Source organism: Passer domesticus, chromosome 3 (assembly GCF_036417665.1).
Source record: "Passer domesticus isolate bPasDom1 chromosome 3, bPasDom1.hap1, whole genome shotgun sequence".
Lineage (NCBI taxonomy): Eukaryota > Metazoa > Chordata > Aves > Passeriformes > Passeridae > Passer > Passer domesticus.
In genome coordinates this window covers 9,653,884-9,678,589 of record NC_087476.1, presented here as the reverse complement: position 1 = coordinate 9,678,589, position 24,706 = coordinate 9,653,884, and the positions used below count along the sequence as shown (strand labels likewise).

At 38.5% G+C, this 24,706-nt stretch overlaps 2 long non-coding RNA genes across 4 annotated transcripts in view; one reads left to right on the top strand and one right to left on the bottom strand.

The window, feature by feature from the left end:
* The window catches only part of LOC135295940 (uncharacterized), a 52,746-nt gene that overhangs the window by 3,389 nt on the left and 24,651 nt on the right, over positions 1 to 24,706 (top strand). For 2 of the 3 annotated variants that reach the window (XR_010357978.1, XR_010357976.1), the window contains exons 2-3: positions 6,942 to 6,989; positions 24,091 to 24,224. This is a non-coding gene — a long non-coding RNA (uncharacterized LOC135295940). Of the gene's footprint in view, positions 1 to 6,941; positions 6,990 to 24,090; positions 24,345 to 24,706 lie in introns of all 3 variants that reach the window. The other variant, XR_010357975.1, reaches the window with a different exon arrangement.
* Positions 2,579 to 3,269, bottom strand: LOC135297950 (uncharacterized). Its single transcript, XR_010359892.1, has 3 exons — positions 3,212 to 3,269; positions 2,946 to 3,114; positions 2,579 to 2,670 (listed from the first exon to the last, which is right to left on the bottom strand). It is a non-coding gene; the product is annotated as an uncharacterized LOC135297950 (long non-coding RNA).

Here is a 24,706-nt window from a genome sequence, read left to right as displayed (position 1 = left end):
AGGAGATAAAAGAAAAAAAATCCATTCCTTTTCCTGTATATGTAGTTCAGAGATGTATTTGCCTCTATAAAAGCCATATAACTTTGTAAACTTGTGCTGAATTTGCATTTGCTTCTTATACCAAAGTTTTTCTAGCATTAGTTCTTGCTAGGTATCTTCAATTTGAACTGAGTATCTCTGCTCTGATCTATTTTCTAAAAATTTGGGGTTTTCCACGTTAAGTAATCTTTTATCTGTTAGCGTTTTATTGTCTATACCATTGGGTTAATTATATGCATTCAGAGTCTTGAAAAACATTATTTAATATAATTATTAGAAAGCTTGAGTAATATATTGCTCTCCAAAGATGGAAGAAGGCTCTCTCAGATGGAAGTCTGGGGAAGGATTTTTTAGGACACAGGATTTTTTAGGACACAGGATTCTCTTTGGCAAAAAAAAAATAAAAATCAGAAGTATCAGAAGATTCAAACCCCAATATTAGTTTGGTGGTAGACTATTCAATTAAGGGTCTTAGCTTGTATTTTCTCTCTACTCAAAACTTATGTTTTCTTCCTGACCACTAGATGCAAAAATGTCTCATAGATACCTATAATAGCCCTATAAAGTGCAAAGGAAAAGGCTTACTAGTAGAAAACCACATTTTTTGATTCTGAATACTGTTATCGGCATCCTTGGGTGGGTTGGAATGTTTGGGACTAGGAGCTAGACCCTGGTGTTATTCCTCTGCTTGTAGATGCTGAAGTTCCTATTTCTGTGGAACACTGATAAATACACTGCTATTTTCTTTTCTTATTTCTCTTAAAAGTAGTTAAATTAACAAATTCTTCTCATGAAAAACCTTTTGCAGACATTTGGCCTTCTAATGAGTAAAAGAAAGAAAATGCTTTCTGCCAATTTTTCATATGAGCAGGATTGCCACACACACGTGGAAACTATTTGAGTTTCCTTAGGATGGCAGAAGGTTGAGCAACCTCTTTAGTAAGGATAGAGAATTTGACTTCCAGATTTTGGTCAGGTAAGAAATAGTCCAGGAGTAGTTCACTGACTCTTTTACTGATTTAGCCTGAAATGTTAAGTTGATTTATGCTGGTTGGTTCACAAATCAGGGTGGAGGCCAAGGAGGAGAAATTACCAAACTATTCAATCTTTTTCAAGTTTATACAAGAGTATGAAGTCATGCTTTGTAATAAAATAATTGCCAAATTTTCAGATGTGTGGCAAGCCTGAAAAAGGGGGTCCAAACCGAAGCCGAATGATGAGAGATCTGCAAATGAAAGACATTCCCTGAAATAATTCCATGGCTCAAGTAATCAACTTCAAACATCCTCAATATTCCTAACAAGCTTTGTTCAGCATTTGACTAAGTATTGTCTCTGATGCATGCCCAATCTATACTGGTTTTGGGTTCCCATTTAATACATATTTTCTTTTTTATATGTTTATTGATGAGGAGTTTAAAAGAAACATGACTGTTAAAGCCCTGTTTGTCACTGACAAACATGATTTCTGTATTGATAGGGATTCCTCCTAGAATCATGTGGGATTGCAAAAATCATTCCACCAACTCTAAGTTTTTCCTCTTGATGCATTGACTAGAAGTAGTAAAATGGAGAATAAAGTTAATTAATTATATATTTACATTTAATGATGAATCTCTGTTGATTATTGCAACTAGACAATAAATATGACATTTCAAGTATCTCCAACCTGTCCATAGAATGCAATCCAGGAAGGAGCTTTTCAAATAATAAAAATAAGAAGTCAGGGAAAATGTTTATCTGGTTAAAAACCTGCTGTTTTTGGTTTTTTTACACATGAAAATATGTCCATAGTTTAGTTTTTATAGTACAGAATAGCCAAAAAAGGATTTAGGCTTTGCCAGCTGGAGGGATTTGTCTAGTCCCACTTTTTTTTTTTAATAGATATGGAATAGATAGGAACGTGCTTGATTTTCAGATACTTCTGGTAGACCAAGGGGTGGTTATGTTCCTGTCAGATGTGTTTCACTTTTTTTCTTATCTTTGCAGTTTGGTGTGCAAGTGGTATCAATGGAATCTAGTATTCAGAATAAAATTCTAGATTAATTGTGCTTAAAAACAAAGTGGAAAATTCTTCAATGCCCACAATATATATTTTTAATAACACAGGTCAGGATGTGACAGCTTCTTTGCGTCGTTGCAAGTCTTTCAGTCATGGCTGAATGCTGTTTCAAGGAGGAGAAATGTCAAGGCTAACAGCAGTTAGGAATACAATGTATTAGTTATTTGGCCTGTATATTTAGAGAGTTCAGGCCAGTGGCTTTTCTTTACTTTCTGAATCTGCATAAACTGTTGGTACAAGACAAAAATAATGGGTTCCTCAACAAGAAATTACCTAAAACGTTATATATGAGATGGACTAATTAGACAGGGTGTAAAAATCATAAATGCAGTGCAATAATGTGATGTCTTTTAAGGAAATTAGTTTTTTGAATACTGATTTAAAGTTAGAAGTGATAAATTTTTCCATTCCTCGTGCCGTGTTTGGGTATAATCAGCTATGACAGTTACTACTCCTTGTCACTTACCACAGAACTTCCTTGTACCAGCTGGTTTCCACATACATGTGAAAAGGGTTAACTCTGCCCCAGCTGTAATTTTGGCATGGTGGTAACTTCTGCTGTGGTAGCACCTGTATGAGGTGATGGTTTCCTTGAAGGGGTTTCTCCCTTTGCCAAAAAAATGCCAGATTATTTCCTAGTCTCTTGATATGTTTTACAAAATAAACAGATTAATGTGTGGTTACATGGGCTTTCCAGAGTGTGACTGCTTTTTTCCTAATGTGCTGGCTCTGTTGCTGTGTTCTTTCACGGTTTGTACCTACTCCTACTGAAATCAGTGGAGAGGTTCCCACTTCTTTGCTGAAAGTAGCACTGTAGACTGGATTCCTAATTTGGTGAGTTTTACCTGTTTATCACAGTCCCAGTGCCAAACCTCTGTGCTGGATTGCAGCTCCATGGAAGCTCCCAGAGGCATGTGGATTCAATTCCAGCTGAGCAGCTTTGTGCCTTGCAGTCATATCTTGCTTTTTCTTGCTGCATTTTCCCAAATATTGTTTTCTTTGAGAATATCCACTCTGTACAAATAGAAGGAAGGAATTTTTAAAATGACTATACTTAGTGTTTGATATAGTGTCAAATTGATACTGGGAAGAAATTTACAATTTAGCTCACCTGCTGTCCCAGCTGTGCTTGCTGTCCCTCTGCCAGAATTTTTTCCTCTTCCTTTTTTTTTTTTTTTAATAATAGGAGACCAAGAAAATAGAAATCAAAATCACAATTATTAGAACAGAAAGAAACAAAAGTTCTGTGCATGCATGTATTAAACCCTGCTGTACCTGAAAGTTAACTTTCCTTGGGACAAAAAAACCCAAAGTGGTAAAAGCCTGAACTTAACCCAACAGATTGTATACACCTTATCTGGCAATATTAACATGCACTTGAAAGTTATTAGTGCCCCAAACCTTTCAGTGCCAAAGTGTGCCCTAAATGTTATTTGATACTAGATGTTACATAAATTTGTATTTTCATTACTAAGCAACTTTAGGATATGTAGTGTGTGTTTGAAAAAAGGCATGGTAATAACTCACTAATAATGGGTGCCATGTGGGGGGAAAAAGGCAATATTACCTACCAAAGAAATATAAAACATGGTTTATATTTTCAACAGTTTGAGAATGAAATGAAAACAGAATATTTGGTGCACCTGTAAAAACATATTTGATCATAATGGCAAGTACAGCATTCTTAGTGTGGGATTCATATTTCATAACTCATGTTCAAACAAGAAAAATGATTATAATGTTAAGTATTTCCTGAGTTTATTTTGATGGATGGCAGAATAAGTATCTTTTACTCATTAAAATACAGATTGGTATAATTTAATAAATGAATTTAATACACAGATGTTCAAGACTGTTTGAACAGAGTGCATATTAATCAACTTCTCTATAACTGATCCTCTTTTATATTTTTTAAAAGAAATTTGCAGGAGCCAAAAGTTTATTAGATCTGTATGATCTCGGTCCGGTATCAGATATCAAGTATGTTGTTTGAATCATGTCAGGTGATCAAAGTGTTTCTTTTTGATTGATGAACCTGTAAACACCAAACTATTTGAGTGGTCATTGCTTTTGCATCTGTTTGAGACCCTGACACATCCTTTGAAAAAATGGCCAAGATTTTTAAGAGTGACTTGCAATAGTGAGACTTCACTTTTGGGTGCCTGCAGAAGAGTGATTGTTAGACAGCATTAAGTACTCTGGTTTGCAAAGCTGTTTCAAGTTAGATGCTTCCAAAACAGGGCCCCAGAATCATTTGTCACATACAAGAACTGAAACTAAGAAATGCAGGGCCTGATTTTTACTATAGCTTGTTTTGCTTTGCTGGTTTCAGTCACTGGTTTCAGTGAAGTTGCACAAAATTTACAGGCACATAAATGAGAAAAGAAATAGGACCTTCATTTTTTTTTAAAGTATGTGTTATGGAAATATGTGGAGCTGCAGGGTATCCGAGTGAGCTTAGGAGATATTTGCAGAAAAGACTGGATCTCAGATAAGCCTTGGCCTAAGAACCGTAGAAGATTGTCACTATCCTCCTGCTCTTAAGGTGCCTGAAGGAGCTTGGGATCTTGAATGTGCTCCAGAGCCTGGAGAAGGTGCCTGGGCATGCTGCAGAATGATGCTCAGGGGTGAGGACCCTGTTTTGTGACACTCTGAGGTGCCTTTGCTTGCCAAATGCTGAACATTTGCATGCTTCAAAAATTAGTAACATAAGTCCCTTCCTTCACAATCTGTAATTTGTTTGTCTTTGGTGAAATAGTGCTCTCTCTGGTTTTAATGACAAATTAGAGAGGTTTTGCTCCTGAAGTGAGATGTGTGTAGTGTGCCCTGCTTCCTGCAGCAGATCAGGACACTGTGGTGTGACAGATTCAAGTCCTTTCTCCTCCACTGAGAAATGTTGCAAAAAATCAGGTGCTGTGCAAATCTATAGTGGGCATGAGTGAATTTAAGCCCCTTTGCATAAAGAATCTCACACTGTCTTATGCTAAGAGGGACCATGGTGGAGCAGGGATTCCCTACAGTTCACTATACACCTATAGTGTATAGTGTGGATACCCACCCTCCAAGGATCATTTCCCGTACCCTGATTTGAGCTTCTACCATTAAACAACTGAGCAGAACAGAAGTTATTCCTCTTTGTCTCTTTAAAAATATTTTGGTCAGTACCTTTTGTTCTAGGTTCTTGTCTTGTAGGTGAGCTTTGAGTTTATAAATGCAACAGTGCAGGGCTTGTCAGCCTGTCTTCCTATTGAACAGGAAGTTCAAATACTCAAACAGCCTTTTAGGAATGTTTCCTGGCTTTTGCTAACTTCCTGAGTATGCCCAGAAATTAATGAGAGTGCTAGATGACCTGGGCTATAGATATGGCAGGAAGTGCCCTAATAAATTCACAGATCAGCTTTTTGAATGCCATTGCATATGCCAGTGTGCTGGTGCTGTTTACAGTACTGGTATACACAATAGTTTATATGCTATATATACATATATTTATATATATGTACGCACACAGACACGTATATATGTATGTTTTTAATTTGTGTATATATATAAATATATATACACTATATTTACAGAACCGTACATACAGCCACATGGTTCCTCCTAGATTAGACACAGCAGGTCAATCTACCTGAGTGGAATCTATTTTGTGGAACACCTTTGAGCAGAGTCAGCTGTATTCTCGTCCCTCAGGGCAAGCAGCCCAGCTGCAAGGAGGCCTGCTGAGCATTGCTAGGGTCAAAGAGCAGCTAAGGAGGCTCCAGTGGCCAGAGCAGGCGCTGTAGGAGTGCATGAGCATTGGTGATGTTTGATCACAAAGGAAGAACTGATCTTTCATTCCAGGCTTTACCCATAAAGTGGAATACCAGATTAGAGGTAGAAAGTGAAAATGAAGAGGCATGTAATTTAAAAATTATTAAAGGTTATTGTTCCACTTAGTGGCCGCCTGTTCCTGGGTGCATCCTCTGTGGTCAGATGAAGCATCTGGGAAGAGAATACTAAAGAAAATTTTTAGGTGATCACACAATTTTCCTTTCTGTTTGTGTTTAAGCCTTCTGGTTCCCAAATTAAAGACTTCTTGCCTTCACAGCAGAAGTTCCAGTCTTTCTGACATCAAAGTTGGTACCCAGGTAGGCCACTGTTAGTTAGCTGTCTTGTGTTTGTCACTGACTCTGCTTCTCCCAGTTTATCAGCTCATCTGGAGGGAGGCAGTGCTGCAGTGACTGACAGAGCTCATCTGGGGGCTGCTGGTGAGCAGGGTGGCTGCCTGGTTTGTAATCAAATTCCCAAATCTTTCTGAACTCCATGTTCTTGCTCCTTCACTGTCCAGCACCTTCTAGCCATTTGCACCCATACAGAGTGAATGTAAAAAACTGCCAGTCCACAGAACAGCACTTCTCACCTACTTTGCCCAAGTTTGAAATGCTGTAGAAGCTGCAAGGCAGCAGAAGCTTCTGCTGAAGGTCTTGTCATTGTCCCACTTTTCCAAAGGGGGAGGAAGGCAGGAGGAGTGCATGGAAGGATTCTTTGTGGTAACCTTTTCATCTCTAATAGTCAACAGGAAAAAAAGCTTTGCTTTGTTTTTACAGATAGCTTAGCTATGATATCATAATGATAAGAACTTTGCCTTAATGTCCACTTCTGTAACGTATCAGCCAGATAATCAGTTTCTGCTCCAAGAATTTTAACGAGAGGTTTGTGGTCTGCAATCAGAACAGCTTCTTCCAATGTAAAGACTTGTGGAATGTCCTCATACCAAAATACAATAGTCAGAGGGTGAGTCTTTTTTCATATGTCTCATGGAAGTGGAAGCAATTAGCATCTTTTTTCCATTATTATTTTAGGTGAGAAGCATCTATTCCTACATCAACTGAGCAGGAAGAAGGGGAAAGGTAATGTTTTTTAATCTCTTTTTAACTTCTTGATTTAATTAAATAGTTTCTAAAAGTTTTCAGTCTCAAACTGTCCAAAATGTAATTTTTGTCATTGCAGTTATTAATGCAGATAAGTCATAGAGAAATTCGCTATAATAATTAGCTGTATGCAAAGAGGATCTGTAACAATGTATTCTTTGGCACTGTGCTTTTTTTTTGTCATTCATAAACTTACTTTTTCTGGAAATAGTTTAAAGCCTTACAAGTCAGTTCCATAACCCAGTCAGCTGCTTGTGAATGGAAAAAGCCATGTTTGTCCTTTGTCTTACCTTTACCAAATTGTGTTAGACATTGCAGCACAGATTCCAGGCTTCTCAAGTGTGTTTTTTTACTTGGATTTGAATAAAAATCTCTTTCCAGTTATATCTTGCACACTTGTCATATTATAAATGGTGGTGTCACTAGTACACCAGCTATGTGCTGCTATTCCAGAAAAGACCCTTATTCATGTTAATGATGATGCATATCAAGACTCTTGTTCCAACTCCATCTGCTGGTAAGCCTGAGACAGATGTACCTTTGTAAGATGCTGCTCCCCATTTAGCAGTGGAAACACTCTTCTGAAACTCTTGCAGAGGTCTCAGGATTAATAGTTACATATGCTACAAATCACATTGCTCTGAGATTTCACTTGACTACAGAATGTGATCCTCTGTGCTTCAGAAAGAGGCATTATTTGGAGTAATCTTAAAAAGTCTAACCTCTGGTTTTAAGGAGAGAGATTTTTACAACAATGATCTTTTATCTTTTTCTCCAAGCTTGATCTTCTAATTTTAGCTATAATAACTGGAGAATATGTGGCCAATTACGATACCACAAGTAACACATAAAATAGTTCATTAATGTAGTTATTCAAAAGTACAGTAAACAGACTCAAAGACAAAGGTTCTTTCTTTACATGTGGATTAATTTCCCAGTCTCAGACAGAACAGTTAGTATTTCCATTCTAAAGTTAAACAGATTAAGCTGTTGTTGAACATCACCTTGCCTTCACTTTTTATTTTAATGTTAATGTAACTTAACGAAACTACAAATATGCTCAACAGAACTGACCTGTGCATAATATGTTCAAATAAACGTGTCCACTTCTGATGTTAAAAGAAACACAAGCCCTAACTGAAGTTTTTAAACAAGAATCTTTACAGAGTCCTGCTGGCATCAGTCATTTATGAACTAACATCATGGTGATGTCTTTCTTTGGAGGTGTTGGGAACAAGTTCGTATCAAGTTAATAGTTTGGAGACCTTCTGTAGTTTTGATTATTGTTTAATGGGACTCAGAAATTTGGGCACTCTTGGCAAGTTGCAAAATATCAACTAATAAGCAGCCCACTGAGAAATCTCTTTATGTGTATTTTTTTTTTGTGTAAAATAACTCAAAGAATTTTTTTCAAGAATAATGAAATCCAAGGTGAGTTGAATGGTGAGCTTCAAGGATTATGCTTTTTTAAAACTTCCCCATCTTTTGTGCCTTTGGCACTCCTTCTCTTGCAACAACAGATATCAGGTACCTCACTTAAGAACTGCTTATTAAAGCAATAATCGCTGATCTTCACAGTGGGAACTGCAGTGCTGAGCCAAAGTCACAGGTGCCAACTCCACCATATTTGGCTGCAAACCTTTATACATCATCTACTGTCCTGCTGCTTTTTTGGCTGTTAGTCTAGGAATTCCAGTCAACTGGCAGGCTTGTTGGAGAAACTCAACAGCTCCAATGAAGCTGCCCTGTGCTCAGAGATCCTGAGCAAATGGCCACTGCAGATGTACAAATTGACTTCACATTTGTCTAGAGGATTAGATATGTCAGACCAGCTGTGTCAGTGCGGCGAGGCTGCAGCACGTTCAATTCCATGGCTATGCCCATGTTAGTAAGTTTGTCAGTGCCAAGGGATGTGGACCCCGGTTCTGTTCTGGCAAAGTGTTTGAAGACATCTGCCATTGTTTTGCCATGGACTTGAAGCAGCTGAACATCACCTTGCCTTCACTTTTTATTTTAATGTTAATGTAACTTAAAGAAACTACAAATATGCTCAACAGAACTGACCTGTGCATAATAAGTTCACATAAACATGTGTCCACTTCTGATGTTCAAAGAAACACAAGCCCTAACTGAAGTTTGCCATTGTTTTGCCATGGACTTGAAGCAGTATTGCCCAGTTGAAACAGGTTATAGAGAAGGAGACTTCAGTAGCTCAACCAGGGAGCAGTGCTGGTACACCCCAGCTGACTCTGACAATGGATTTGTGTGTCCTACATGAAGCATTTTGGGCTGGCATTAACTGCTTGTCTCTGCAGCAAAAAGGGTCTCTGTTAGGTTTGGGAGCAGAGCCTAGAGGAAGAGGCAGCTCAGCACGAGAGCAGCTGTCTTACACTGGGCAAGTGCAAAGGTACTGGGGTGAAGCTCAGAGACCCCGAACCAGCCCCAGCCACCAGGCACAGTAGCATTGCACAGCCGTGCCCTGCTGGAAGGGGGTCAGTCCCATTAGGGCTGTGTATCTCTGCCCTGGAGAAGCAGGAATCATCTTCTCATGCACCACCCAGTCTGGGGTCGAGCAGGGGATTTCTGCCTTGCACTGCCCTGCACAAGGAGGATGTGTTCTAAGGCTAGCACAGATCCCAAAGTCAGTGGTTAGCAGATCTAAAAAGCTGAGCCATTACATGAACTCTTTACCATCAAAGTTACTAGTTGGGCTGTATGTGTGCATACCATGCATATCCACATACATCAGAATGAAAATTGACCAGACACACAAATTTCAGGGACTGGAAACAGGCAATTCCACTACTAAAAGTTCTTCAAAGTCTTGCCAGGTTAAAGCAGGCCACTTTAGGTGGGAGATTAAGCCATTGCTAAACATGTAAACATCTTCTACATCCAGTGGAGGAAGAGAAAATGTAATTTAAGATATTAAAAATTACCTTTTGTTTTTATCTACCCTGAATATTCCAAGCTTTACTGCAGTTATGGCAGTATTGTTGGAGTGATGAGTGAGCAATGGCCTCATTACAGGGCAGAGAGAGCAGGGCTAAGCACATCTCCCCACGTGTGTTTTGCTGCTTGTGATGCAGCAAAACTTACAGCAAAAGTAGAAATTAGAGTGTAATTAAAAGACATATATATCTATATCTGATACTTTTTATCTTACTGTGATTTCAATTAAATTCTGATCAAATCATAGGAATCTCCTAAGTGCTCTTTTTTTTAGCATCACTATAAACAATTCTGGCAAGCTCTGTTGAAAAGAAGCTGTTTTCCAGGTCTTGCTTCCTAAAATTAATGTACGCTATCTATAACAGATTATTGGTTAACCTCTACCTCAATTTTTTCACGTGTACAGATTGAGTTTGAATTTCCACCTGCTTTTCCTGACTGACATCCAACATAAAGATAAATAGATTTATGCATATTTTAGTACATTGCGGTGAAAGTAATAAATTTTCTTTTAGTTTGGCAGTTCAGAAAACATGGAAGGGAAATATTGTCAGTCAAGGCAATTTAAATTATTTGATTTTTATTCAGACAGAAAAAAATGAAAATATTTTGAATAAAAAAATGCTTTGTTTCACTTGAATTATTTTGATTCCTAAGGCATTTTACTTTTTGACATTAAAAAAAATACATTTGAAACCCATTTCAAAGCTTAAAGTCACTTCAAATGGGAAACTTTCAACTTCTAAGGTGTTTTCCAGTTATTGTGTCTTAATGAACAATTTGTTGGAATTGATTAGAAGTCATAAAATGTCTGGTCTTTCTGAACCCATATTTTCCACAGAAAAAAAAAAAAAAAAAAGAAAATGCCATAATCTATTAATTTATCTACCCAGAGGAAAGAAAAGAAAATAAAGAAAACCAAAACCCCAACAAAAGTGGAGGCCATGTAGGCAGCTCTTGTGGTCTTTCTTGCCCTTAGCTTCACATTTTTCTTTCCCTGCTGACAGACCCCTCTCACCCACTAATTGTAGAGAGAGGGAAGGAAGTGGTGTAAGTTCCTTTCCAAATTGGCTGTCAGGTACTTGGTCACATATTTGCTACTTGCTTGGATTTTGCAGAGAACCTGCAAATTTTTTTTTTTTAATTTTTCCCCCCCAAATTTGTATTTCAGCTTCTGAATTTCTGATGTGTCTTGTGTTCTGCCATATCCTGTTACATCTTTTCAGACATGGCAGTGTGAAATAACACAGTGTGACAGACAGCATAGCTTGAAACATTGTACAGCTGGGTAGAAGAGACTTCCACATTTCCTTTTTGAAGACTGTTTCAAAGCAAAAAGTAAAGTTAGCATGACACAAAAATACAAATCTAGTGATCTTATTACACATGACTTTGAACAAAGTGGTATTGCTGAACATTTCTCTAAAGAAATGTACAGTATATACTGTATCAAAGCAGAATAAATTAAAGGTATGTTCACCTTTATTTTTAGCTGCAAAGACAAATTTGACTGTTTAGCTGATCTCAGCAGAATCCAATCCAAAATCAGTTTTGTGCTTATAAAGTAGTATGTTTCAGAATTGCACCACAGATGAGCTGGACAATTACTGTCATTTTCATTGACATTTTTAACTAACATTGACATCCTTCAATGCGGAAATATGTCAATTTATTAATTTCTCTCCCAAATGGTGTGCCATACCTTATATTTTTCATATTATTTAAAAGGTCTAGGTTTGTAAGTTAAATAAATACTTTTAAGAGGTGGTTGCTAATGGGTTACAAATCTAGCTAAGATTTTTCCCTCTAAGCTTGGGTAATATCTGTAAAAGACCATGTCATTTGCAACAGGAACCACTGCAAACAAACAAGGCTTGTGCAATCCAGGCATTTAGATCCATGACAGCATCTGGCTTTGTGCTCCTGCTCATAGGGACATGCCTGACTCTGAGTGGGGACTTTGGGCACTCACAGGGGCTCTGACTACGCCAGCTTCCTGCCCTCCACTAGTGCTACTGCAGCCTCATCAGCACTGATAACTTGCTAGATTTGCTAAAATAAGCTTGAGAAGGTCTCTGGAGACCAACCACACCTGATTGTCACACTGACTGAACCAACTAGACATGCCTCCTCCCTGGCATAGCGATGGGAAGACGACTGAGTTACCTTGTCTCACACCTGGCTGCCTTTGTCCTTGGTACCCACACAGGGATTCAGCTCAGAGCTACCTGATTCTCACTCCTAAAATTAAGAGCATTCAGAATCAAACTCTGACTTCTGTGCAATAGGCAATTGCTTTTCTGGCATATTGTTTGTATGAAAGCTGCATCACATCATGTCTTTTTTTTTTTTTTTTTTTTTTTTTTTTTTTTTTTTTTTTTTTTTTTTTAAATTTACTGCAGTAATATGCATGTTTTTAAGACCAAACTGTGAGTTTTCACATCTCAGTACTTACTAGTGAATGTTTCAATACTTGTTGGTTAACAGTTCAATACTTCCAAGTTAATTAGACATTTCCTGACATGAAATATGCTTACAGAATGCATATGATTCCAGTGTAGAACACACACCCCTACATGTGAATTATATGAGCTCTCTCTCAAGCAGATAAGCACACACAAGATAAATAGATCACTCTGCCTACAAAGGCGGATGAATTTCCTTCATCAAGATGATGTTTCTTATGCACCTACACAGATTTCATAGAATAAAGCTCTGCTGGAATTTGCCTGAAAATAACAGGGGGCAAATTAAATTTTCAAGTGGAATTCAGAACAATAGTAATATTTCCTGAAAGGCTACTAATTCTAGCGAAGCTATTTCAAAGGCCACATTCTTTGCAGGTCGCTATGGAAGGCTTGCTCATGTTATAAAATGATAGCACCCTTTTGTGGTCTGAGCTCTCTGTTACACCTGCTGTGTCCACTTTTTTCCCCTCCTCATTTTTGGTTCTGCTTGGTCTAGCACGGACTGGTGCTGCATGACGAGAAAGCAACATTATAAAGAAACCTGTCCCATATCTCAGGGATTTTTTTTTTCCTTTTTGACTGTGTCTAAGATGCAATTAACTTCTCATAAGACATAAAATAACATCATTCAAAGCCAAAATTACTAGCTGGTATTATTCCATGTGTTAAATTACCAGAACACTGAAGTTAAAGATGGGAAACACCCTATAAAATAACTCATTATGAACAATGCTGGTTTTATCTTCTTGTTATTTTGGGTTTGCACATCCCTTTGATAAATTTTGTTAAGAGGGATATTGCACCCACTCTATTGCTGAGGGACTACAAGAAAAAAGCCAGTTCCAATCACAAAATATTTTCAGATGAACCAGCTAGGCGTAGGCTGTAGAGCTAGTTTATATTTATTTAAGTTTCTGAGAAGATGCCAATACATGTCAATTGCACTTTAAAATAAACACATTCAGACCATTAAGAAATGTACCTGTATGTGAAGTTCAGCTCCTATAGCAAATCTGTTCATAACCTCTAAATACTCAGAGGATGAATCAAATCTTCCCCTGCTGTAGCAAAATTGGTGTCAAAAGAATTTAGTCACAGCAATACACCTGCTAACTTGTAATAGCCTTCTCTGGTATTTTTCCACAGAAGCTTCCTCATTTTCAGTAAATCAAAAGCTTGTTATTTTTTCCCTCCAGTGAGACTTGTCTGATCTCTCATGTCCCCTAATTCCCCTGACTGCCATACCTATGACAAGTGTATCTTCATAATCCATGGTGACACTGCTTCTGCAGCTGCAGAAAGGGAAAAGAGAAATAATTGACAAGCAACACAATTCAGACTGTAGAGTCTTCTCAGATGGAAAGAATCAGGAAATCAGAAATTAATATTTTCACCTGAGATAGTCCTGAGTACCAATGATATAAAATCAAGCAAAAAGACATGGGGAAAAATGTTAAGTGCCTCAGGCAGATAATGATGCCTGTGAAGAAGCAGTGCTGAAAGATACAGCAAAGAGTTTTGCACTCAAAAAAGAGAAAAATAGCAGATCTTTTTACAGTTCTGTGCTTTCTTTTCTGTGCTGCTCAGGTCTGCAAAAAGCATTGTCAAGAAAACACTGACAACCTACAGAAAAACAGTGCAGGTGGTTCTGGGAAAAAGGATTAGAGAATTCAAGTTTCCTGTGGATGAGTCATGTGCCTCATCTCATCACCCATCCACTGCAATTATCTCAGAATCCTTTCTCTGTGTCTGTGATCGCCTCGCCCCTCCGTGTCGTTGGAGCATCTCCAATTCCCCACCTCACATCTGCCGGACTCTTTTGCAAGCTGGAAACCAAGATTCATGTCTGTTCTCATGCTGGAGACTTTCCCACAGTGGGCAGAGTAGCTACTTCTCTCTCCTCTACTCAGCCTTTGGTTTATCCAAAACTCCCAAATAGTGCAGAGTAACCTCTGTAAATGCAGAATTTGGGCAATGGCTCCCCATGTTTTTAATGGAGGACTGAGAGATAAACAGACAGATCCTGTGATCATGTAACTTTCATCACTTGTGTAGGAAACTGGGATGAAAAATAGTTAGAAGCCTCAAAGGACTGATTTATGAGGAAAGATGATCACTGTGGTATTTGTTATTATGAGATAGATCTGTCTCCCTCTCTCCCTGTGGTTTTGACCAGAAATTCCATTCTGGACCTGAGAAAATTTTCCCAACAAAAGTTTTTTAAAACTTGCATGTTCCCATGAAACATGTCAGTTTCTAGGACTGGCATTTTTCTGAAGAAAAAATATTTTCTTGAGACACTTGACCAACTCTAGTGACCACATGAGCTATAATTTATATTTACAGACTGGGCAGAATGGAAGAGCAGAAAATGTTAAACCAAACAGCATCCACCCAAGCTAGAATAACTAAGAGAGATTCTCAATCCTTTGTTAGAGGATATCAGTTGGGAGTATGAAAGCTTTCATCTTCTAACTGAACATTATAGTTTCAGATTCCTATTCAATCAATAAACTTACTTTGCATTACTTCAGGATAGAAAGACCTGAAAAGTCTACATTTATTTTGAAAAAAATTCTTCTGGGCTTTTTTCTACGAATTTTCATGGGTGAAAGCTCATTAAATGATGATACCTCTTTTCTGTGGTAGTACATCATTGCCCATAAAATCTGTGATTTTCAGCATAAGCCATGGCATCAAAATCTGCCTGTGATTTCAGAGTTCAGTCACTCTTATCAGTGACTCCATGGCCAGGAATGTTCACTGTGGAAGTGATGTCAGCTTTTACTTGGAAGAGGTGATGGGCTATAATTTAACAGAGGAAATCCTTTCCATTTTGGGCTGGATTGTTTGCTTGTTTGCTTGTTCTATATAACATTTTCTAGGGTTTAGCTAAAATTCTGTGCTTCACTAGTCCATTGTTTACTTTACTGAAAGGTTGCAGGCCAACCCCTACAAAACAATAATTAGAGAAGTTTCATTCTTATTGTTGCATTTAAGTATTCCTGGATCTGTGGCTGCTTGGCTGGAGGTTAGAGGGAGAAGTTGATATACACTTTGTTTCTTTTTAATATGACATCCAACATCTCTCCTATTCCAGCAGTGGGCCTCCTGACTTTGTTCATTGTTTTAAAATTAACTGAAAAAAATGTTGCTTTTGAAGGTGAAAGCATGAAGAATTACAAACAATCCAATGAGCTTTGTTACATCCTTCAATGTTCTGCTGCTCACTGGTAGTTCTAAATCATTAGCTGGAAGAGACAAGCCATTTTGAAGAACTTATGCATTGTGCACTTTATACTAAGAGAATTTTCTTTCCTTTGTCTCTTTCCATTTGGCTCCTTTGCAAGTGGAGCCTCTACTGACATCCACTGGTAGCCACAGGGCAGCTGCACTCCTGCAAACTGCTTGTAACCCACCCGTGCTAATCCCCTCTCCTGTGCCAAGTCACTGATTTAGTACCGTGCTAGATGTCAGCTCAGATGTAAGGTCAAAATAAAGCAATCCTTCCAATTTCTCCCTCCTTCCCAGAGGAGCAGCCCCTTTCCCCTTCCATGGTGGTAAATAAATTCAAGAGATGAAAACCTGCTAGGAATTTCTTTGGCTGTGCTCACAATTAGCAATGCAGAAAATCAAACCACAGTTTCCTAGGTGTAGTGGGAATTTATAGGCAATGAGTGCTACCAGGATCACGAGCTTGTATGTTACTCATTATATGTATATATATATATTTTTTTTTTTTTTTTTTTTTTTGTTTAAACTGCAGTAAATTAAGACTTAATGATCAAGGGTGCAGGAATGAGAACTAGAGACCAGATGGGAAGAGCTGAGGGTGCTTTGCTGAACATGCTGTGCCACTGACTCTTTCTAGTCATTAATCCCATGGCCTGGCTTGTCCATAAGTACTACAAGTACTGCAGTGTGAGATGAGTGTAAAGATAATTAGGAATACTCCGATCAGCATTAGCTTCTTCTGTCTCTGTGTAACTCTTTCAAAATTATAGGGGCATGTCTACAATATAATCAAATTCCGGGAGGTGTGGGACTTTGGTTTAGGTCCCTGTAAATGTGCATGTCTTTACACAAAGGAAACAGAGAAAAAACTTTGTTGTAAACGTTGTGAGACATAGGGGGTGAATCAAGAGCCAAAACAGTGGGTTCATGAAAGTTGGACCAAGTATGTTATTTTCTATAACTTCTAGCCAGTTCTTTGCACACTGAGTTTTTTCTTAGTTAACTTGCTTGGTAGTTATATTCAGTGATTCATTAACAGCACTTACTTGTAATCTCTGCATTTCTTCTGTGTGTTTCAAATTTTTCTTTAAATCATTTTATGGTCACCTTAGTCACATGTTTCTCATTTCTGGTTTGATAAATGTAATTAGTAAGGAGGGCTGTTAAAGAAAACGAGGCCACAGTTTGAGCCATTCACTTTTTACTTCTGAATAAGGAATAACAACCATTTTATTTACATAGAAAAGTCTGGCAGAAATCATTATGGTGTTTCCTTTTTTGGCATCACAACATCAGGGCCAACCTGCATCACTGTAACTGGAGCAAAACACTGAATATAATCATGGAGGCTCAGCAAAATATTTTGCTGATCCCAGATTTAGAGGTCTGCCTTGTAGTCCCACCAAACCTAAGGACTCCCAGCACTAAAGATGCAGTATGCTTATCCTTCACAGAAATTTCTAGAATAGGATTGATTTAGTATTTTCTGGAGAAAAGCACCAGCTGTGCTGGTCACTCATGGTGTTGCTTCTGAGTCACACTATTTCTGCAACAGCAAGTAGTTCTCACTTGGTAGCTGAGAAAACTGAGAAGCTGAGTTGCTGAAAGCAGCAGCAGAGTTGGTGAGTACATGTAAATCTGAGGTCCTTCCCTGCAGCCACACCATCAGTCCTGGTGTGTGCTATGTTTGAGGTTGGCTTTTGCTTATGAGGAGCCTTAAATGGGCCTAGGAGAGGCAGAGCTGTCACTGCTGTGGTGACTCTCTCAGTGGCTACTGATGGAAAGATGTTTGTGTTTGTTTTGAGTACCGTCCCCAAGCTCCTTTGTCTTTTCCCAATGGCCCCACTGGCTCCTATTTAGGAATTTAGGAAGATCACTCCAGCTCTTCATCCTTGGCTGCTTCAGCAGGACTGTGTCTCTCCTGCTAAGGAGCCTCAAATGAGTCCTGCAGTAAATGGACAGTAGTTTTTGTCAACTGAAGTGTGGAAAAGCCTTCTGCTCCTCTGTTTCTGCAGATCTTTAAGATTTATATATTTCCAAAACCACAAATGATTAATCTGCAAGAAAGTGAAGCTGAATGGCTGAGTGGTGAGGTTCCCAGGGATGTGAAAGGAGTTGTCCAAGCAGGCTGTTAGTGGAACCTAACTTTATTTGGCCAGGTCGTTGAGCTCCTCTGTTCCCCCAAGCTATTTGATGCTATTTTCCACTGTGCATATGCATCTGTTCATGTAATTTAGAAATTAATAGTTTAAAAACAGTCCAGAAAATTACTTAATATGTTTCAGCTACTTTTAAAATAAAACCTATAAATTCTCTCTGAATGAAACTTGGGGGGAAAATGGAGCATACTTTCTTCATTGGCCAGGCTCTGGTGCTAACTGGGCCATGCACATCATCTTTATTAAGGCATCCACTGCCTAACATCCTAAGGATAAGCATTAGTGTTTTCTCCTGGACCTCAAGCAGTATTTAAATTGGAAGTTGGAATGTCAAAGCCTAGAGATCTGAGTGTGCCTTTTCCTTATGGAAAGTTCAGTGCTTGGGAGTTCTTAATCAAGATTGTCAGACGTTTCCTGCTCATTTTCAGCCACCAGCAGCAGGCATAGGTGACTCCCTCCTCGCTGTCGAGGGGCGGACAGAGCAGGGCTGTGTGATCTCTTGCCCACTGAGCCACCTGCAAGTCGTTTCGCTCCAGCTGTGGTAGACCTCATGCAGAAACACAGCCCTGAAAGAGCTGGCTCCTGGCCAACAACACTGTTAGGGGTTTTTAGCTCGATTCTTTCACTGACCTCCTCCTGAGGAGCATAATTCATTAAGTACAGTATCATAAAGGCCATGGCGATTAGAAACAGAAAACACTGCCACCAGTGTAGCCCATAAAGGAGGAATCAACAATACAGTGTGTATATATTTTTTTTTTCTTGTTCAGTTCATGTTAGTTTATTCTGGTATTAGGAGCTGAGAAGGAAATGTCTCCGGTCTTGCTTGCTTGGGATCTCTAGGTATAAGTTTAAATGGATAATATTTAGTCTATGCTACTGTAAATCCCAGTGTGGGGCACAGCAGGCTGTCCAAAGTCATCATGCTCCTAAGCGAGGATGTGTGGCAAGGATAAGGGTCACAAATCAGAGCACTCCATGGAGTCCTCTGCTGTGAATAGAAATGCAAAATTTCACATCATCTCACAGCATCACTACTTAAGGGGGGAAATAAAACAAAAGAGGATAGGATACACAGGGTTAAGCATGCCCATTTTGTATATTTTGACATGATGACCCAGAAAAACTTATGTTTGAGAACAAATATCGTTCTGTTATCTGGCAGAGGATGTTTTGAGTAACTGAGGGTTATGACTTCCAGGCAAACAGTCTTGTTAATGGATATGATTTTGAGACATCCTAAAGGTGTACGACACTGGATTACATTTTTTGACCAATCAATCTCATTGTAAGTAGGACTATTGTGAAGCTATTGTTAGGCTATACCTATAATTACTTTTGAATTGCACCAAAAGAAGAAATTTTGGTCATCTTCAAAGTCTGATGAGTCATAATGATTATTAGGAATAGCAGACTTAGAGGGTTTTCCATGCAAAAGATGAAGGAATTTGGAGTTTTAGTTATGTGCCCATTGCTGCTCTTCCTTGTCTGATGGTTAAAAAAGAAAAGGAAGATCAGTATTCATGATGAAGGTCATATCCATTGTATAACCATTATATGTTTAATCACAACCATCCTGCTTCCTCTTCTTCAGTCTTTGGTTTCTCAGTTATTTTTTTTCCAGGAATTTATCACTTTTTATTAAACCTGTCTGTGGGTGCAATCCAGATTTCATGTCTGACTCATAGAGACTCAAAAATACTGATGGTAAAGGACAGCTGATTTTAATTAAATAAATACTAATTTTTTTTTCTCCTACCAAAATAATTTAATTCCATTAAATATCAGTGGAAGACTGAGAAATTGAATTAATTAAAGAGTTATCAGGCATCTGCAATAGAAGCTACAGTATGTAATTTTTTCTAAGCTAAGTTGTGTTGCTTCAGTTCTTTTTAGCTATTTTGACTGTTTTAATTCTGAGATTTTGGTGAATCTTTTCAAATTTATGGGAGCTCTAACTCCTGGGGGAGAATGAAAACCTTAGAGTTGTTTAATAACTATTGCAGTAAACATTGCAGCATTGTTTTACCTGTTTCAATGTGCTGTTAATCTTCACGTAAGTGATACAGGTTACCTCTATTCAGAACCTGGTGAGTTCTTGAAGATCAGACCATTTTTTACCTGGAATGACAATTTTTTTTTTTTTAATGTACAGTATGAAACATTCAGAATTTAATACTTATCCAGCCTTTCTGAATATGGTTTCCTGACTCAGTAGCCATATACACATTAATGTGAAAACTGTTTCAGACACAGGACTTGCTTGCTTTATTTGGCAGCATGATAAACTTACACAGGTAGATATCAATCATCTTCAGGACTTGGAGTATTCAGTCTCTGCTCATTATTTGAACACAGCAGAGTACAGCACTCTGAGAGCTGCATTATACCTTATACATCATCAGGAATGGAGTGTTGAGGGGTAACACTGCAACCATGAACTCCCAGGGCTTTCCCAGTCAGTGCACCCCATCTTCAGTGATTTATCACACCAGAAGAAAAGGCAATGTGCATCTTTTCCTTTCCTGAGGAGCTGCCCTTGGAGGCTTAGATGAGTGTCGGTACATGGACCTAACTTTCCACTTGATCAACTCAGTTATCTCCTATTCCTGGGAAAGGAAAATCAAGAGAAAGGAGTTGGTTACTTGTTCTGATTAGGCTTCTGGGCAAGCCATGCCACTTGCTAATGAAATTTCCTTAGTCAATTTCTTGCTGTTGGATACTCAGGACCAGATCCAGAAATAGAAGGGAGTCATTATAGTCTCCAGTGTTGTGATATTGAAAAATTATACATAGGAGTGGTATTCAAAATATAGGGGTGTGTGCCAAAGTTGCTGAAATATGTACAGATGAGTGGTAGGCAGCTCAGAGTGAGATTCACAAAAGGTATCTCTTTAAGTGGGAAAATAAAAACAAAACTTGGAAAGGAGGGATTTCCCTTGGCAGTTTCAGGATTGCAGTTAGATGATGTTGTGAAATGGATTCTTTTTAAAAAACCCCTCCTGGTTTGTAGTCTCAGTTCTGGAAGGTGACAGCTCCCAGATGCATTAGACCTAATTATAGATTATATTTTCATTGTTTGTCAGTGTCATTCTTATAGTACTTATATAAAGCTCTTAAATTAGTATTGAAAACAGTGTAGGTTTCTCTGATGGGGGTTAGACAATTCCAACAAAAATTCAGCAAGCATCCCATCTGAACTGCCCTCTTAGGTCTATGTATACTAACTGGTAAATTCAATAATGCTAAACTTCCCTCTTTGGCCTCTAGGCCAACTGGTCCTCTTTGGTAGTACCTATATTATTACATTCTCCTATTCTCCAAAGCAAGATGGTTGTGCTGAAATTGCCCATGGCTAAAGTCGTTGGCCTGTGGTAATTCTCAGATCGTCTGGGGGAGTACAATTTGGTCTGGGTCAGCCTTCTCTGTGGTCTAGAAACAATAATTTGCATGGTCACACTGCAGGGCACATGTTCATGGTCTGGCTCCATGCACAGAAGCACTTTCTCGCCACTGATTTCAGAGTGGTCTCAGGGTGACTGGAATCCTTATTTAGGAGGTTATTCGGGTGCACAAGGTCAATGGGATGTATGTTCCCAAAAGTATCTGCTGGAGTAGGTGCTCCATGTTACTCAAATTATAATGATTACCATCACCATATGAAAGAATTATCATGTCTGCCCACTAAGGTGACTTCATGTCTGGACTGATCTAAACTTTTCCATCACCAGTTTAAGCACATCTAGGAGTTCTGCTAGTATACTGGCCATGTCATTGTGAAAAGCCTGATATCACTTTCATGCAGAAGACACATTTCTGACATCTTTAAGCTGTGTTTTGTTATTGGTGATTGATGAAATCTGGAAAGCAAAGCAAATTACGTTAAAAATAGCGAGTTCTTATTTTTCTCTTTAGGTAATTTATCTTTCTCTTCTCATTCTGTAAATTTATTTATTATCTCTGTTTTGGGGTTTTTGGGACATATTTTGCTGAGTGAAAGTTAATTTTGTTTAAAAGTTGATTTTTAAAAAGAAGATGAAATTTTCACAAAAGTTATAATATCTGCTGTGAAAGGGCATCAGAGGCAATCTGGCATAACATTTTTAATTCTAGTACATTGGTTATTCCTATTTGTGGTTCTACCAAATTGTTTATTGCCTGTAACTTAACATACCTAATTGTTCTGGCTATTGCATTATTTTCCCCAAAAATGCAAAGCAAATAAAAACACGGGGTCAGAAACCCAGTCATGAGCACATATGAGAAAGATCTGCAGGAACTTGATCCTACAAGATCATAAAAGAAAGAAAACATCCCTTCCTTCTTCCACTGTTGTTCACCTAGACCTGAATATTGTAGGCACTGCAACAGGACTGGAGTCAAAGTAAGATGACAATGAATGTGTTTAAATTAACCACGTTTTGCCTTTGCTTTTGCTAGAATTTTCAGCCCTTTATTCAAGGTGTTCCACCTTTACCTAGTTGAATTGTGACCCAGAGATGCCTCTGACTTGCCATTCACTCTAGGGGGAGCATAGGGTGTAATTGGCTCAGAAAAGTACCTAAAGTGGCATAATTTAGGCTTCTGGATACAACACATCGTGGGCCAATCTGGTATTTTGCTTTGTTTCTTGGCTGTATGGTTAAGTGAGCAGGAGCAGCTGCCTTCCTTACTTCTCAGAGAGGAGCAGCCCTTGGGGAAGCCTGTTGGTTGCATCCCAGGAGAGCAGGAAGGGTTAACCCTTCAGTGGTCACCAGGACCACTCAAGAAGTAATTTCCTATGCAAAGCATATGCTGCTTGTTAGTACAGATGGGCAGTGAGCTAGCAAGGCAGAAGGCATTTTTAAATTCTGCAGTGTTGCATGGTGCAGTGAGAATATTCACCTGAGCCAATCAGAAGAATTGTTTGTCCAAAATGCCATACAAGAAACCAGAAAGGAAGAATCTCTGGTGATTCACGACAAGGGTATTATGAGTGCAAGAGATTTTTAGTTATGCAGAGGTTATAAGAATGAGGGCAAGTTTGGAGCTGGGCCATTTATGGTTGTGGATTTATTGGTGGAGCTGTGGTTTGTTATTTAAGGATGATTAGATGATGTGATTTTGACTTTTTAATTCTACAAGGCTCCTGTCAAGGAGCACAGCATTAATACATTAGTAAATGTAGGTAGCTACAACATAGACAAGTGTCAGCAAATTATCAAAACTCATACAGTCAGGGGAGAGAAACAGAGACTTTTAGGATGGAGTTACCAAAACAGACATCTATGTTGAGTGAATCATTCTCTGAAAGTGTTTTCTTCTCTTCTCAACAGGACAATTTAAGATTAGTATTTCCAATGTAATAATCTATATTTTCTGTCTCTACAAATAGTGAAACAGGTAAGGTAAGGGGTAATATGGGTATCTTAGGCAAGGGTCGTTGATGGTTCTTCCTGGGTGATTGTTACATGGGATCCATCTTCATCTTTATTAATTGCAGCTATTTCACTGTTGTGTTTAATTTAGGAAACCAGTCACTAAAAATTTCCAGTTGTCCTTCAGTTTCTGTTATATGCAATGGAAACAGAAGGCATAAAATTAAAGGAGGACCTGGGGCTGAGGTAGATGAAATAGCTCTCTGTAAATGCTGATTTGTGTGAGGGGTCATGGGCCACGTGGTACAAAATGCTTGCAATACCTTCAAATCCCTCTCTCACACAGAGCTGCCTGGGTCCAGAGTCTATAAATACCAAGTCAAACCCACAAAAATATTCAATCATGATAAGAAAATTTGACATCAGAGTTGTCTAAAGACAAAAAGGATATATGCTTCAGCCCCAGTGAATCCAAATCTTTGTGTGGGACAGTTTTGATCATACCATCTCCTAGTTTTGATGTCTCCTAAGAATTCCAATTATATTCCATCTACTCCATTTAGCCATCCTTCCTTCAGACTTTGCTTCAGCTATAGCATATTCCTCTCCCACATTTTAGGTGGATCAATTAATCATTCTTTTCAAGTAGCCATTCCTTTCTCTAGGGAATGATTACATAAGTGAAAGGCTGATGATGGAAAAGGATGATGAAAGAAGTATAGTATATAGAAGCATAGTCTATAGAATATCTATATATATATAAGTATAATATATAGTATATATATATAGATTGGTAAGGATGATGAAAGAAGTATAGTATTCCTAGTAAAGGCTGGAAGAGAAGTGGTTAGTTTGGGTTTCTGGAGACTTTCTTTCACCTGCATTTCTACATTCACTACCTCTGAAACAGCACCACCTTCCCAGAAGACAGAAGACTGGAGCATCCCTGAGTAATCCTTTCTGGGAGAGATCAACAGGAGAATAGAGTGGCCCATCAACAAAGGTTTTCTTTCCTCCTCCTTCATCAGGAAGTGATGAGAACTGGTTGGTATTTTGGAATGAGCATTTGCTGTGCTAGGAGCCCACTGCAGCCTACCTGTCTGTATACACTGACAAACAACTCCTAGAATCTCAAAGAAAAGGTTAAAAATAGACCACACTCAGGTAAGTTATCGGTGCACATGTCCTGTCCAGTGACAAAGCTGGAAAGGGAAAGGTATCTGATTGAACTAACAAATCTATCTAGCACAAATGGACTCAGTTTGCAGCAGCATCTGAGGTGTCTTCCCACCTCCCCTAACTGGATCATTGAAAAAGATAAGTACAGGAGCTGTAGAGAGGAGAGTGCAAAGGGGAAAAGAGGAGCCTGCACAACAGTGAGGCAGGAGGTGGCTGATGAAAAAGCATTGAAAAAATAGTAAGAGTGAGGAAGAAGAAATTCAGTAGAACCTTTCATGTGAAAAGGGAAAATTTTCAACTGAAACAGTCCAGAAGGTAAATAGGATAATACACATAGAAAAAAAAAG